Source organism: Artemia franciscana, chromosome 12 (assembly GCF_032884065.1).
Source record: "Artemia franciscana chromosome 12, ASM3288406v1, whole genome shotgun sequence".
In the NCBI taxonomy this organism is placed as follows: Eukaryota; Metazoa; Arthropoda; class Branchiopoda; order Anostraca; family Artemiidae; genus Artemia; species Artemia franciscana.
In genome coordinates, this window is record NC_088874.1 from 11,207,205 (window position 1) to 11,224,631 (window position 17,427).

The window sequence follows — 17,427 nt, forward strand, 5'->3', positions numbered from 1 at the left end:
GACAAGTTATCACATGTAACTTCACGAATTGTCATTCAGAAACTAAAAGCACACTTTGCTTGCCTAGGAATAATGCAATCAATAATACATGACAACATTCCTCAGCTATCTTAATATCACAAGAAATGAAACTCTTCACTGAGTCCTGGGGAACTCAACACAAAACATCAAGCCCCATATACCTAAGGTCAAATGGTTTAGCAGAGAAAACAATAAAAACCTGCAGAGAATTATGTCAAAATTGCTTGAAAGTAGAACAGATCCATATATTGGATTTTTAGAATATTGAAACACCACTGTTAATTGTTTGGCTTCACTCACAACTTCTTATAATTTGACAACTCATATCAGTCCTACCATGCACCGACCCACATCTTAGGCCAAAAACAATCTCTCAGAAGGTATTCATGGAAGGCCAGACAAAACAGCTACTGTACCAGAAATCATACTATGACAAAAGAACAAAAGTACTGTCAAAACTACACATGGGAGACAAAGTCTACATGTAGGAAAGAAAAGATGGTAACTGGACCAAGGCAGAAATTGTTTCTTACAATGAGAACCCAAGACCATACATGGTCAGGAGAGCAACAGGGTCCCTACTGAGAAGGAATAACATCCACGTCTCCCAACCTTCTACAAAAGAACCAGGGCCTCACCTGGACTCAACTTTACTATAAACATCATCTACCCTTTACCACCCAAACATCAAGGAAGAACAACAAACTTATTGCAGTGAAAGATCAGATACAGAAACCACACTGCCAAGGGTCAGCTCTGCATCCAAGCTGTGCTTTTTGGCTGAGCCATGATGTCGTTAAGCCAAGGCTTCTGTCACTCAGAAGAAAACCACTCCCCATCAAACACTGTCATATCACACACCCAATATACCTCAGGCAATTCTGCAACTGCAGTCTGATACATCTGTCACAAGCCCTCAGCAAACACATTATGGTAGACCTTTAAAGCCTGTGAGAAGAATGAATTTATGAGTGAGTCAATCCACATTGCACAGACAGCCACTACAAAAGCCTAGGCACAAAGAAGGGAGATCTAGCATAAACTACATGTCCCCATGTGTTCTATGCTTACCTAATTACAAGATGTCCATGCCTTTGCTCTGTTTACTGTTTGCTTTGCTTATTGTGTGTTTCATATTACATGTGCATGGGTCCAAATAAAAGAGTTACTCCCAATCCTACACTGAGGGAAACTGAGCTTCCACAAACAAAGACTTATTATATGTAAAAGTACTTGAAGATTGACCTGCAAAATGACTATTCAACATCTCTGCCACCTCACATGGCTTGAACTTAAGTGAACCATCCTTAGACCTAGTCCTTTGAATATAATGCTCTCTATCCTGATACCCTAAAAATTCTGGAATTTTTCCAGAGTTTTAGTAGAAGTTGACTGATTAAATTAATTTTCTCAGATGTCTTCCCAAGCTACTTTTTTTCAGCTAGAGTTTCTTAAAAATAACCAGCTTTCTCATTTCAATTTTTTTATATCCTTTTGTCTGAAAACCAGATTTTTCTGATAGTATACTCATTTTGTTTTAGTGATTCTAATTTATTATTCCAAAAATGTATGTTTTTTCTATTCTTTATTAACTGTGTTTAGAATTTGAAAAAAAAAATATCTGAAGCATCAACCATGCTTTTAGTAACATTATAAATTAAATCATCAACATCATTGTTGATGTCAGGAACCATACTTCCAAAGATAACTGCCCATGGCTTCCAATTATCCTCATTGAAAATCCATCTAGGCATGATATTGAATTAAGAGAGAATTGGTCTTTAAGACAGTTCTGTAACAATTGGATAGTGTTGACTGCCAAGATTATTAGGGAACCTGGACACCTTACAATAAACAGATAGTCTGCTACCAACCAAACAAAGGTCAATGGTTAAATTTTTACCATTGAAGGAATGCACAAAAGTTTGCACATTCCTGGGTGTAATTCACATATGGGCATGCTGACTGACAGAGATTGAATCCAATAGCAATAATGATTGAGGGTCTCTAGGTTGAGTTGAAAGTCACAGAGGATAGTGAAGATTAAAAGTGCCAAATATCAGTTGTTTGAGGAAACGTCTAATAGTTCCTTGAAGGTAGGATTATTGAAAGAAGAGAACCATACTGTCAGGAACCATACTTCCAAAGATAACTGCCCATGGCTTCCAATTATCCTCATTGAAAATCCATCTAGGTGCGATATTGAATTTAGAGAGAACAGGTCTTTTATACAGTTCTGTAACAATTGGATAGTGTTGACTGCCAAGATTATCAGGGAACTTTGACACCTTACAATAAACAGATAGTCTGCTACAAACCAAACAAAGGTCAATGGTTAAATTTTTACCATTGAAGGAATGCACAAAAGTTTGCACATTCTTGGGTGTAATTCACATACGGGAATGCTGACTGACAGAGATTGAATCCAATACCAATAATGATTGAGGGTCTCTAGGTCGAGTTAAAAGTCACAGAGGATAGTGAAAATTAAAAGTGCCAAATATTAGTTGTTGGAGGAAAGGTCTAATAGTTCCTTGAAGGTAGGATTATTGAAAGAAGAGAACCATACTGTCAGGAACCATACTTCCAAAGATAACTGCCCATGGCTTCCAATTATCCTCATTGAAAATCCATCTATGTGCAATATTGAATTTAGAGTGAACTGGTCTTTTAGACAGTTCTGTAACAATTGGATAGAGCTGAGTGCCAAGATTATCAGGGAACTTGGACAACTTACAATAAACAGATAGTCTGCTATCAACAAAACAAAGGTCAATGGTTGAATTATTACCATTTCAGGAATGCACAAAAGTTTGCAAATTCTTAGGTGTAATTCATATGTCGGAATGCTGACTGACAGAGGTTGAATCTGATAGCAACAATGATTGAGGGTCTCTAGGGTGGGTTGAAAGCCATAAGGATGGTGGAGATTAAAATTGCCAAATATTTGTTGGTTTGAGGAAAGGTCTAATAGTTTCTTGAAGGTAGGATTATTGAAAGAAAAGGGTTTTTATATATAAATATTAACAACTGACAAAGGAGGCTGATTATCCATCTCAACCTTTGTAACTAATAGCTTACTTTCAGAGATGACTGGACATGAATGTTGATAACAGAGCTAATCAAATCATTTATCATGAGTGCTAAAAGGCATCCATCTTTTTGAGAAGAGATTAAGGACCCTATCTTTTCTATGTATTGTGAAATTTTCAAGATTAAATTTTCTACCAGAGGACAAATGAGATTCTTGGATGCTAGCAACTTCTGGCAATTCAATATCCAAAAACCTTTTCAACTCAACTGGACAATCAATGGGTAAACCTGTTGTGTTAAATTGAACTATTTTCTTTCTAAACTGTTAGCTGTCTTTGATACAAAGGGTTGTTTCCATCTGTTTTTAGTTTTTTTTTGGTTCTGAAATAGATGAAAGAGCACATGCATTTCTTTTGAGGAATTGATTTTTGTTGAGGAAGATTTTTTTGTGATTTCTGATGTTGATTTTACAGGTGAAATTGAGATTGGACAGCTAATGGATTCCAAGTCATCTTCAGAAATAAAATAACCTGGGATGGAATCTACAAATGTTTTATTAGATGATGCATGTTAGGCACTAAGATCCTGAAACATTTTTTTTTCAAATGGCCTGAGATAAAATCTTCAATTTGTTTAAGTTTTAGGGGAAGAAATGAATTGACCATTTCAAGAATTCTTCATCAATTATTTTCTTAATTAGGGGGTTGTAAGACTCTCTGTTGAGTGGACATGATTGGGCTTGGAGTAGGATTTTCAGGGTTTGGATGGGAAGGAATTCTTCATTAGAAAGAACTGGAGCCATGTCTTCCAGTTCTATGCTTGATTTAAGGCTATCTGCATACTTTTTTGGAGCACCAATGGTGATTTTTTCTTGTACTTTCTTAACAATAACCTTTTCAACATTCTTTGTTATGAGAAGTGCTTTGTCTGGTAAAATTCTAGTTAATTGACTTCTTGCTCTCTCAGAAAGGGTTTAGATTAGGAAAATGAAACTTTCAGGGATGGGTCTACAGGCTAAAGTATGTCCCAGGAAGGTATTTTGAAGCACCCACCTCTACTCCTTCCCCCTCTAGAGGGCCCTGAAATTATCTACATGACAGGCTTTTTCTCTACCTTTAGTTCTGAAAATATAATTCCTATTATTTGAGTAGAATTTTGAGCCATATCAATGTTTTTTTTTCAAAGTTTAGGAAATGTATTTGCATATCTTTAAAACCTTATTAAATGGAATTGAGCAAAGTTATGAAGCTGGAAATGATTTTGTTGTACTTCAATTAAGCAGAATATCTATTTTGCAAGGTTTCACTTTTATAACACACATATTTTTAAAGGTCATCAAAGGTCAGGGCGCTCTAGAGGTAGAAGGAGTAGAGGTAGTTACTTCAAAATACCTTCCCAGGACATATTTTAGTCGGTAGATTCATCCCTGAAAGTTTCATTTTCCTAACTTAAACCCTTTCTGAGATAGCAAGAAGTCAATTAACTAGAATTTTACTGCTTTGTCTTTAGCATGATGGTTGCCAAGACAATTGGGGCACTTGAAAAGTGCATTATTTTCTCTATTAATAGTACAAGATGATGTTAGGTGGCTGTTGGCATATCTTGAGTATCTAGGTTAACTACAACATAGTTTGGCAGTATGGCTATGCCTTTTGCAGTGGTTTCAGATCATGACATGGGGAATATATGTCTTGACCAATTTTTCCAAACCCAGAACAGAAATAAATTGGTAAATTTTTTGCAGTTTATATTATTGACTTACCAATAAAGCAAACATATCACTTGATGCCTTTTTTTATCCTTACAAATATAATAATCATTTCTATTGCAAATTCAAATTTGAGTACTTTTTGAGCTCTTGAAAATGACCAAAATATAGGGCATAAAAAGGGCTTAAAACATTGTCTCAAACTTACTGTTTCATGATAAATTTATTTTTTTTTATGTTATATAATCCACAAGCACTGATTTTCCATGATTAGGTTGGACAAATAAATTTTATTTTGCTCTTTATGCTGTGTTCTTTTTACCTGATGCTGAATTTTCAACTAAAGTATGCATTTTTGGTTATTTTTGAGAAAAAATACTATATTTTCTCAGTGCTAAAATTATCTATATTTAAGTTTGGTCTAAAAATGCTTAAATTTGAATTTGTAATAGAAGCAATTATTATATTCATAAAGAGCATAAAAGAGGCATCAAGTGGTATGTTAACTTTATCTGTAAGTCAATAATATGAACTGCAAAAAGTTTACCAATAAATTCAGGATGGCCAAGTGAGGGAATAAGGATAAAACCATCAGTATTCATCTTATCAGATGTCTGTTGACCAAAGAGTGGATGTACTTTTGTGAAACCTTGGTCCTTCAGTTAATCTAATAAAGTCTCTATTCTAAAAATCGCATTACCCATTATCAAAGAATAGGCCTACCAGCCCCTCAGGCATGTAGCCCTTGGGGGGGTTGAATGTAATCCCTGTGAACTTTGGGCAGAGAAATCCTTTACACAGGAAAACATTAACATTAGATTATCATCCAAATCTAGCTTCACTATCTCTAAAACCTTGTTCAGCACTGCTTGATTTTTTATCTTAAAGCAGTTAGCACCATTCAATGATCCTACCAATATTGTGTCTTTTTGGCATTCTTTAATTTGCTTTCTTAACAGCAAAATTTCATTCATAATTACACCCAGTGGTGGATTAAGGAGACCAGGCTGCCCTGTTTTTGTCAACCAGGCTCTAATAATAATGTCCTCCCCTGTAAAAAGTAGATGAAACTGTTCCACCTGAATCAGGGGGATCAGACATTTTGAATGCCTTTCCAAGCACTACAGAAAAAATCAGGAGAATAACATTCCACACTACCAGTCACAAGGTGAAATGAAGGAGAAGTATCTTAATGTTAACCTGTAAAACAATAAATAAAAGAAAATTAGCAAAATGCTTTATTAATTTAATCTTCTCATTAGCCACCAGTATAAGATCCCAGAGACAAGTGACCTGTCCAGGAGGGTGTTCCAGGTGAAAAATCAAGTAACTTTAAAGTAACTAGAGAAGTTACTTGAATTTTACATTCACCAGAAACGGCTTTTGAAGTAACTAAGGTCTTATTCAGATAGAAAAAAATATTACGACCAAGATTTTCATATCATTTGTTTTAGACTCATTTAGTCCGAATTTAGAATAACTTCCTGTGCACAAGTCCTTGTAAATATTGTAGCTAAGGCCACCAACCATAGAGGAAACTCTTAGAATATATTGGAACTGATCTTGAAATAAAAAAATTTAGATACACTCTAGGGGTGTATGAATAGGATATTCTAGGCTAGTTGCATGTTTAAACTTGTTTGTCTTGGGTATAGTTTGAATAACGTAACCTCTTGCCAAGATAGCAAAAAGTATCTAAACTAGAATTTTACCACAATTATTTTTTCTGCATTGTTTCCTGATTGATTAAGCTAGCCTAACCTATATCTTAAATTTAACCCACTGTATAAAATTGACCTACATTGTTCACAAAAAGAAAAGCAGAATGCTGCATAAATAACTTAATGCCAAATTCATTTTGGAAAGGTATTAATTTTGCAATAAATCTGTGGGCATTAACCTAGATTTGGTTTAAATATCCTGTTTCTATATTAATTTCAGTGCATTAGTGTCTGAGATAGCATACAGTAGTGTTGATTATTGAAACTTTTTGGCTTAGGCCTATCTTTTTCTTACATTCAGTTGAACTATTAAGGTTAGAATTTTAGACTAGGCTAGTTAGAATTTCCAAATGATGGCCTTTTCACTAAGCTATCTTTAAAAGTATTTGAGCTTACTACATTATTTTTTAATAATGGATCTGCATCAAATGAGAGGGAGTTCCCCTAGATTTGGCCAAATTTTTTGGGAATTTTCATTGCAATATCTATATTTTGGTACATCCATCAAGGAACCCCCCTTCTCAGATTTTCAAAATACATTCCCTTCCCCCTCCCATTTACAGTTTTGTGAATTAGTGCCATTTGTGAATTACCATAGCAGAAAGACTTTCGTTTTGTCCTGGATTTTGTTTTATTTTATACTTGACTGATTTCAGCTTATTCATAGAAAATTGTAAAGGTTTCATGTCTTCATTTTTATGGAATTTGTTTTTTTATTTATTTGCATAATTTTATAGTATTTGCTCATGAATAGGTTAAACTTGTATCAGATCAAAGGTATAATCTATATAAAAAATGCCAATTTTTCATGATAATTAAAAATATTTTCTTGGGCATTAATTTGTGAACACAGAACATTTTGTTGTTAGGGCAATATGATTTTCAGAAACTTGTTTAATAACCAAATCAGGCTCATACTTAGGCCCATGACCTAAACTTAACAAGAGAAAGAAACAGAAAGTTGCAGGTAGGATTTAATTTAGAGCAAAGTGGATGACATATATTTGAAATATTCAGTTCACCAAGTTTAACCTTTATAAAGCAGAGTAGTCACAACACAGTTTTCAGTTTACTGTATTTGCTTCTAATTAAGTCTAGGCTTTCTTTGAGACCACAGTCCAAGATAAAAATGATTTATTCAAAGCCCAATAAAGGAACAAAATTTTACAGCCTCCATCAAATATCCCAAAATTCATGAAAAATATAGCATAGAGATACTTACTTACTTAGACTTAGGTCCTCCCACGCCTGAGGGCGCATAAGGCAGCAACAGTGGTTTGCCACGACGACCTGTCCTGAGCCTTCGACCAAAGCTTCTCCATCGAAGACCTTGCCAGCTTTGCCTCCTTCTCTAACATCCTGCCAACTGTCATTTTGGGTCTCCCTGACTTGCGGAGGCTGGGGGGTATCCAACACCATATGTCATGAGGTAGCCTTCCATCACCTATTCGCACCATGTGCCCCCAATACATCCATCGTCGCTTTCTAATGGTATCAAGGATGGGGGTATGATTTGTTATGGTATAAATCTCATCATTTCTTATTCTCTCAGTCCAATGTATATTCAAAATATATCTTAAGCAGTTATTATCGAATGCCCATAGTCGTTTTCCTAGTTGCGCAGTGATACTCCAAGTTTCACAACCATATGTAAGGACGGAGAGGACATTGCTATTATAAATTCTGAGTTTTAGCTTCTGGGAATATTTACTATTTCTCCAAACATTTCTGAGACAATTGAAGGCAGAGCCAGCCAATGCTATTTGGCACAAAATTTCTCTTTCAGGATTGGCATCTTGCGTAAGAATGCTGCCTAGATATTTGAACTCTCTCACTACTTCAATTTCCTCATTGTTGACCAAAAGTCCCTCAGCTAAGTCAGGAATGACTGCATTTGACATTGATTTAGTCTTGTTAGCGTTTATGGAGAGTCCAACAGCATTTGCCACACGCTCAAGTTCATTTATATTGTGTTGTATATCTTCTGATTCGTGAGCGAAGAGTGCAATATCGTCCGCAAAAACACCATCATGGAGGGTTCTTAGTGGGTTTAATTGTAGACCCTCACTGAAGCTACATCCACGAAGCACAAAATCTATTACTATGGCAAATAACAGTGGCGATAGAATGCAGCCCTGCCTTACACCCGACTGAATGGTAAACCAGTCCGTTAGGCCACCCTCGGTTTGTACTGCACACTTAATATCGAGGCAAAGCGCTTTAATTATATTTACAATTTTAATCGGGATCCCGTAATGTATTAAGATTTTCCACATGGTCTCGCGGTGTATCGAGTCGAAGGCCTTGAGAAAGTCAATAAATACTACGAGTAATTGAACCTGCCATTCGTTAGATTCTTCGAGCAGGATTCTCAGGCTAAATATTAGGTCACAACACGATCTGTTTTGGCGGAATCCATGTTGTTCATCTCTCAGAACTTTCTCCACTTTACTTTGAATTCTATTGAGAATAATTTGGCACAAAACCTTGCTGCCTACTGATTGTAAAGCGATGCCTCTCCAATTGTCACATTTAGTCTTTTGTCCTTTTTTGAAGAGTTTTATAATTACTGCCTTTGACCATTCACTCGGGACTTTTTCATCTTCCCAAATATGTGACAAAAGTTCAAACATGGGCACTGCTAGGGCGTTTCTACCACATTTCAACAGTTCTGGGGGTATGCCATCGTTACCGGCTGCCTTTCCGTTTTTCAAAGTCATTAGAGCATCTTTTACTTCACTCAGCAAGAGAGGTCCGGAATATATTCCAAGATCAAACAGTGTTTCTTCAGGGATATTTAAAAAGGTCGTGGGAGGCACCTGATTTAATACCTCGGTGAAATGTTCCATCCAACGTCGGTTTATGTCATCCGTCTGGGTTAATAAGATGCCTTCTTTGTTTTCAACTTGAGTTGAAGAAGCCTTTGAAATACCCACAAGCTCCTTCGTTATAGCGTACACAGTACGACTATCTCCTCGCCTGGCGGCTACTTCAGCCTGATCAGCCATAGTTTCGAGGAACACCCTCTTATCATTCCTTGTCCGTGTTTTGACTTGTTTATTGAGACGCTTATACTGCGCTTTTAAATCATCAAGATATTCTCTAGTGCATGTCCTATTATGCTCATGTCTATCTACGAGAATTTTGGCTTCTGCCCTTTGATCAATGATATCCCAGGTACTTTCAGATATCCACTGCTCTTTCTTCTTCCTGCTATATCCCACAACTTCTTGTGCTACTTCTTTCAGGGACTCGACGATTTTTTCCCATTGATTATCAATTGACAACTCGTCCTTTAGCATGGAAAATTTATTTGACAAAGTAGATGTATACTTTTGTAATATATAAGGGTCCTGCAGCTTTCTTACATTAAACCTTTTTACTGACTGCTGGGGCTTTATGACAGTTTTCAGTTTCAGCTTAAACTTAGCAACAACAAGTTGATGGTCGAAATAGCAGTCGGCACCTCGAAAGGTCCTAACATCCTCTAAACAACGTCGCCTGTGCTTGGCAATTAAAATATGGTCTATTTCATTTCTTGTTACACCATCAGGCGAGTTCCAAGTATATTTATGTATTTGTTTATGAGGTTCATGTTAGACGATAAGTTCATGAGTTGCACAAAAGTCAATTAAACGTACGCCATTATCATTGATTTCCCCCAGTCCATGCCTACCAAGGATAGCTGGGGCATAGGAGGCGTCACTTCCAACTTTAGCGTTAAAGTCCCCACACAAAGTCACAATATCATGCCGATGCATGCCGATTTCTGTGAAGGGAAATTTCTCTCTTCTGATGGCTGTTCAAAAACTGTTGTCTTTTGATAGGTAGAAAACAAAAATAACTGAACCTATAGACTTTGTATGCATTCCTTTCATCTCAAATACTTGATACTCTTCAAAACACTCATTATTATTGAAACAGATATCTTACAAAATCCTAAAATATCAAATAACTTCAAAAATTCAATAGATTATCTCAGCTAGAAACAATTTTAGATTTTACAATTTTACAGCTTTTTTCAAATCTTCATACAATGAACTCTGCCAGTGGTACATCAGAAATGATACAACATTATTTAGTTCTACAGTTGCTTATTGATGAAATAATGGATACTGATGTAGGATCAGATAAAAATGAAGAAAAATGGTGGTAAGTTGTAATATAATATTCAATTTAATCTTGCAAGTTATTATTTTTCTAGACACAATCTTGTATATTCAGGTATGGACAAGTTCCAAAGCTGCCAATAGCACAATTAAATAGAATTCCAAAAGCTGCTGACACTTTAGCAGCAACTGCCAAATAGCATTACTACTTAGCTACCCCATTTTCTCTATTGTGGGGTATATGTATAAATGAATGTTGGAGTGGAGACAAGTATTATGTTGACTAATAATTTGTAATTTTTTTTATTACATAGAAACAGTTTTTTAGGACCAAGAAAAAAGGATTCTGATTTTATTTAAAAATACATTATTTTGTTTTGCTACAAAGTCATTTATTGTTGTAACCTGCGATTATGATGTTATTCATCATCTTGTATACAAAGATGTCATCTTGTATACAATAATTGTGAGTCTTTATTTTGATGTGCATATTTGAAGAAAAAGTTTACCATATGTATAGACCAACTAACCCAATAGGAACATTTTGACTAAATACCTGACAGCCTGTACAACCAACAAGTCTCTTTTTGCTTCCTGGCTTTTGGCTATGGTCTGTTTTATGCTTTCTAATTAGCTAATTTTGTTTTGCTGGTTAAATAGCAGAAATATTCTTTATTTGACTATGTTTTTGAGTTTAGGCTATTTTATGGTTTTCATTTAGTTATTTTCTTTTTTCCCAAGAAAGAATGTTGGTTAAATAGCAGAAATAATCATATAGGCTACATCACCTATCACTGTCTTTGTACAATAAACTTCTAATTTCTTGGAATTAATTTTTTCAGGTTTAGCATTAATAAATTTACTCATAGATAACATTGGCCTCCAAAATTACAGTTTTGAAAATTCCGTAAAGTATTTTGCCAAGTTTCATGCTATTTGATATGTTAATTCCAAAAATGGTTCCCACCATTCCCATAATGTCAGGATTTTCTTGAAAAATGCATATGATTTTAAACAAAACCAAATTTGGAAAAGAATGATGTTGCCCAATTTCTTGTGTACTATCTGGTAACATTAGTTTCACCCAAAGCCAATAATTTTTTATTTCTTTATATTACATAGAAACAGTTTTTTAGGACTTAAAAGTTTCTGATTTTATTTAAATGGCCTTTGTGTTTCAAGAGTTAAAGAATTAAAACAAAAGGTCTAACTGTAGCATAAAGAGCAGAGTATTGTGGAGGGGAAATCAAGAAACAAATTCCTGATGGAATGTAAACATTAACTTGCTTTTCTGAATTTACAACAAATTAGTGCAAACATAAATGCTTAGTTTGGTGGTGTCCATTGTAATTCTGAGTAACTTGCAATGTCAAGGATAATAACATCTTTGTTTTATTATACTTGACATCTAAAGTTTGTGTTTCCAAGATTTGTCAGGGGCTAGTAGCTACAGTAAATTCTTAAATGATTCATAAATGAGGGTAGCTTCCCCCTCCTTAATAACTCATTTTTCACCCTGACGTTTTTAATATCTTGTAAAAGTTTCTTAGGGGCCATTTTCACAAGAATTCAAGTTCAACTAAAATCCTTGTGAAACCAACAAAAGATGGATAAAATTCATCTTTTGTTCAACTTAGAGATGGGCTTCATAATCCAGTTAAAAATGTGGCAAAAAACATAATCCATCTCAGTGATACCTTAACTCATATAGCAAATTTCAAGCAGAACTAGCTTAGCCTACCAGCAGTTGTCTTTCATTTTTGAAAAGGCCAGGTCACCCAAGCAAAGGGTGTATTGTCATTACAAATGATTTTGCTGAAATGAGGTGGTGGAAAACTATTAGGAAATGTAAGGAATCTAGTTTACTGTTTAGAGATTAGGATATCACAAAATTAAGCATTCAATATGCTTGTTTGTAAATCTTAAGTAAATACAAACCCTGTTGGAATTTTGTTGATATCCATCTCACAATTAGTGTGTCTAAAGAAAGTTTCCAAAGAGCATTCAGTTTTCAGCATGCATTTTATCTTTATTGATGGTTAAAGAAAGCAATAGATATACCTGCTGTAGTTGATTAGTAATAAATAACTTGCTGCCTTTCTGCATAAGAATGTGCATTTTTATGTATAATGTATAGCTTTTAAAGTCATTAATTCCTGAGAAGCCCCTTCTCCAGTTATGCCAGCTTTATGGGTAGTAAAGCCTTTTTAAAATAATCTGAAATAATTCTTTGGGGGTCCTTACCAGTGACTTTCCTTTCTACTGCAATTAGCAATGGGTGAAATATATTGCAGTCACTAAAAATTTACAATCTTACCTATTTTACCACTATTAAGTTGCAAAAAGGGTGAACTAAATATTTACCATTGAATTTGCCACAAAAGAAATTTCTAGCTTCAAGAAGTTCAATCATGCCTTTAGAACAAGGGATCCTAAGTTAGGTCAAAGTCTTGAAAATGTGCTTCTAGTATAAGTAATTTGTAAATAAAAATTTGTATCTTACTAAAAATGAGACAAAAAAAAATCCTGCAGAAAAGAAACAAGACAGATTAATAAAGCAAGAAATACCATGGATGCCCATGAAATGTAAGATAGAAATGAACAAAACTTCAATTATGCATCTGTTTTCTTTAAACAGACAGGAGGAATAAACCTCCAAGCTTTGACAAATTCAATCTCACTTTTGGAACCAGGTATAAGATTAATTTCCAGGGAATGAAAACAGTAAATCCCTGGCTTTTCTATTGACACAGGCAGTGAAGGGAATAAAAACACATTTATTGTTCTGCCTATTTGTTCAACTTCTCTGTCTGTTCTACAAATTCTGTATTATATTTATTTGAAAAAAAAGGCAAAATGTCATAGATTAGATTTATTTGCAAAAAAGCCTGCAGGCCATACCAAACACATGCAACTTTATACAAGCACCTAATTCCAAACAACTTAAAAAGCAAACAAACTTGCAAACAGCTTAAACAAGCAAACACACTTTCAAACACTTTATGAATTCAGAAACACCCATAAATAAACTCTTACCAAGCTAACTCCTCAAACATGATTCCCAATGCTTAATCCCTAAACAAAGATTAAATAAAAGAAAACTAGCTTTTTAAACTGAAAGTAAGGAGCAATATTAAAACTTAAAATGAACAGAAATTACTCCATATATGAAATGGGTTGTCCCCTCTGCAATCCCTCACTCTTTATGCTAAAGTTTTTAATTGTTTTAAAAAGTAGAATTGTGGCAAAGAATCAAACTTTAGCATAAAGAGCAAAGAATTGCAGAGGGGACAACCCATTTCATATACAGAGTGATTTCTGTTTGTTTTAAGTTTTAATATTGCTCCTTGTTTTCAGTTTAAAAAACTAGTTTTTTTTATTTAATTTCTGAACATTTTTGAATTAATGCATTTTTGATTTTGGCTCTCCGCACATAAATTATTAAAATGAAATTTGCATATTAATTTTTTTTTGGCTAAATGGCTTTCTCTTAGTTTTGATCAGACGATTTTGAGAAATAAGGGGTGGGGAAGGAGGCCTAGTTGCCCTCCAATTTTTCGGCTACTTAAAAAGGCAACTAGAACTTTTAATTTTTAACAAACATTTTTATTAGTAAAAAATATACATAACTTAAGAATTAACTTACATAACAAAATTTTATACTCTTATATTTTTTTATTATGTATATGAGGGGGTTTGTCCCCTTGTTAATACCTCACCTTTTATACTAAATCTTAAGTTTTGTCCCAATTCTTTAAGAATGACCCCTGAATCAGAAAGGCTGTGGAATAAATAGTTGAAATTACCACCACTACTACTATATCATCTACAAATAATATACATGATACCCTAAACCAATCCAAAGATACAAATGGGGCTCCATTTTTTTTTCATAAAACTGTCTAAATCATTAACAAACAAGGAGAAAAGCTTTGGGGATAAAGTACATCCTTGTTTCACACCCAAATGAGACATAACTAGTCTAGAAAATTTCCCCATCACCTTTACAACAAACTTCACCCTCCTATACATAGCTGCTATTATTGCTACAAAACAAGACAGCAAGCCAATTTCTAACAGGCTTTCAATTAACAACCTCCTATTTACTGAATCAAAAGCACTTCTCAGGTCTAAAAAGATACAAATAGCCAACCATTTTTCCATCTCAATATTTCCAAAGTAAAAATATGGTCAATAGTGCTGAACCTCTCTTTAACCATTTTACTTTAACTCTCATTAACCACCTCAATATATAAATATTAATTTAAATGTAATTGCATCATAGTTTGTTTCACAAAAGAACCTAACTTTACTTATTGAGTGTGTTCTGAATAACACACAAGTACCTAACAACCATATTGATGCATAGCTTAGATTTCTTGTTATGCATTGATGTATAGAATTCTTCTCAATTCCTATTTTGATAGCAATACATGAGGGTTTGAGTTTCACATTATTTTGCATAATTGCATAGCCTACTAGTTTTGACCCTATTTTCTAATGTAGCAAGAAGTTAGGCCTACTTAAAAAAGAGAAAAATTGTATGCTGACCAATGGTCAGCATTGCACAGCCAGTGATATCCTGATTCAATGTCTGTAGCAGGGAGTGTTAAAAAACATTGATTCTTCATTTGAGTGCAAAAAACATTTGATTCTTCTTAAGTTTTTCCTCTAAATTTCTCCAGGTAGGCTAATCATTATAGCTAGGTGTACTGTGGCTAAACTTACAGAGTCACACCATTGACCCTTATCCCAACCAAAATAACAGCAACACCAGGACTTAAACTCCTAAGCTTAGGTTTTTAAGCCTGGAGTAGCCTACAAGAAACTTTGCTAGGAGGGCTCAAATGTATCTATAAATTAATATTAAAAAGTTGTTACAGGCTACCAATAAACTGCAAAGTTTTTTGAAGCACTTCAATGAATTACAGGATTCAATCTAGCCAAGGCTAGCTTAAGTAATTATCATTGAATGTTTTAAATCAGCTTCCAGAGTAACTCAGTGTTTTTTTCTGTCAAGTGGGATTGAACTAAGCTTTCTTTGAACTATATACATTTTTTCTGGACAATTAGACCTATTACTCACTCTAGGCTATGCCATCTCTACAAAACAAGTTACCACTGACTTTGTATAGGCTAGCAACTGTCCAAGGATTACAGGAATTTAATTAGAAGCTTCCTAAAGCAGGATCTGAAGAATTCATCCCCAACAAACTATTCAACCAAGCTTCTCTAGATATGCCCAGCAGATCACATTAATGCTTGAACTTTACCAATGAATTTTTTATTAAAAATCATTTTAAGGTAAAAATAAGATTGTTTACCATCACTGGTTCTTTGAACAATTGCAGTTCCATTGTCTTCCCTGCATAAAGGCTCATAGTCTTCAAACTTTTGTGTGTTAGCCATCATAAAAGTTTTATATTATTGTAGTGATGATAATGATGTTAAGTTACTTAACTAAAGATGCTCGTTAACTATCTTTAGCAAAAGTTACTGAAAAAGTTACTTTGAAGTAACTTTTCTGTCGTTCCAGCTGCTAAATAGCCTCAGCTGGAACGGAAAAAGTTAATGTGCTTTGTATTTTTCTGTTTCTTCTTTCAAAACAGTGTTTTCATTAGATTTCAAAGAAATTAAATAAAAAAACAAGTTTTTTTTAACTGAATGTAAGGAGCGACAATGAAACTTAAAACGAACAGAAATAACTCCGTATATGAAATGAGATGTCCCCTCCGCAATCCCTCGCTCTTTACGCTAAAGTTTTTAACTGTTTTAAATAGTAGAATTGTGGGAAAGAGTCAAACTTTAGCGTAAAGAGCGAGGGATTGCGGAGGGGCAACTCATTTCATATACGGAGTAATTTCTGTTCGTTTGAAGTTTCAATGTCGCTCCTTACTTTCAGTTAAAACAACAAGTTTTTTTTATTTAATTTCTGAACGTTTTTGAATTAATGCATGTTTGATTTTGGCTCTCCGCACATAAGTTATTAAAATGGAATTTGCATATTAATTATTTTGTTTGGCTTAATGGCTTTCTCTTAGTTTTGATCAGACGATTTTGAGAAATAAGAGGTGGGTAAGGAGGCCTAGTTGCCCTCCGATTTTTCGGCTGCTTAAAAAGGCACCTAGAACTTCTAATTTTTAACGGACGTTTTTGTTAGTAAAAATATGCGTAACTTAAGAATTTACTTACGTAACAAAATTTTATATTCTTACATTTTTATTATATATATATATATATATATATATATATATATATATATATATATATATATATATATATATATATATATATATATATATATATATATATATATATGTGTCAAGGGGTTTGTCCCCTCGTCAATACCTCGCTCTTTACATTAAATCTTAAGTTTTGTCCCAGTTCTAGAATTAACCCTGAATCAGAAAGGCCATAGAATAAATAGTTGAAATTACTAAAAATACTTTAGTATAAAGAGCGAGATATTTATCTCCTAAATACCTCGCTCTATATGCTAAAGTATTTTTAGAACCCCTCATATGCGTCATAATATTATTTCGTTTTAAGTTTTAATTTTCCTCCTTACTTTCAATTGAAAAACTTTTTTATGTTTGTTTTTTCATTTTTTTTACAGTAATGCTAGAAAACCCTGTGCCCTTTTCATTTAATTTCTCTTCCCCCGTGACATATTTATCCAAGGAAAGATACTCCCACATAGCCCCCTCTCCTCAAACCCAGCCCCCCCCCCCCAAACCAAAAAAAAATCCCCCTGAAAACGTATGTACACTTCCCAATAACCATTACTGTACGTAAACAATGGTCAAAGTTTGTCACTTGTAGCCATTCCCAAGCC

The 17,427-nt window shown here is 34.3% G+C and overlaps 1 protein-coding gene across 5 annotated transcripts in view; it reads right to left on the reverse strand.

The window, feature by feature from the left end:
• The window catches only part of LOC136033678 (uncharacterized), a 37,013-nt gene extending 30,936 nt beyond the window's left edge, over window positions 1-6,077 (reverse strand). For 2 of the 5 annotated variants that reach the window (XM_065714513.1, XM_065714517.1), the window contains exon 1: window positions 6,000-6,071. The gene's annotated coding sequence lies outside the window, so the exon portion shown is untranslated. Of the gene's footprint in view, window positions 1-5,962 lie in introns of all 5 variants that reach the window. The other 3 variants (XM_065714515.1, XM_065714514.1, XM_065714516.1) reach the window with 3 other exon arrangements.
• Window positions 6,078-17,427: the final 11,350 nt, after the last annotated feature.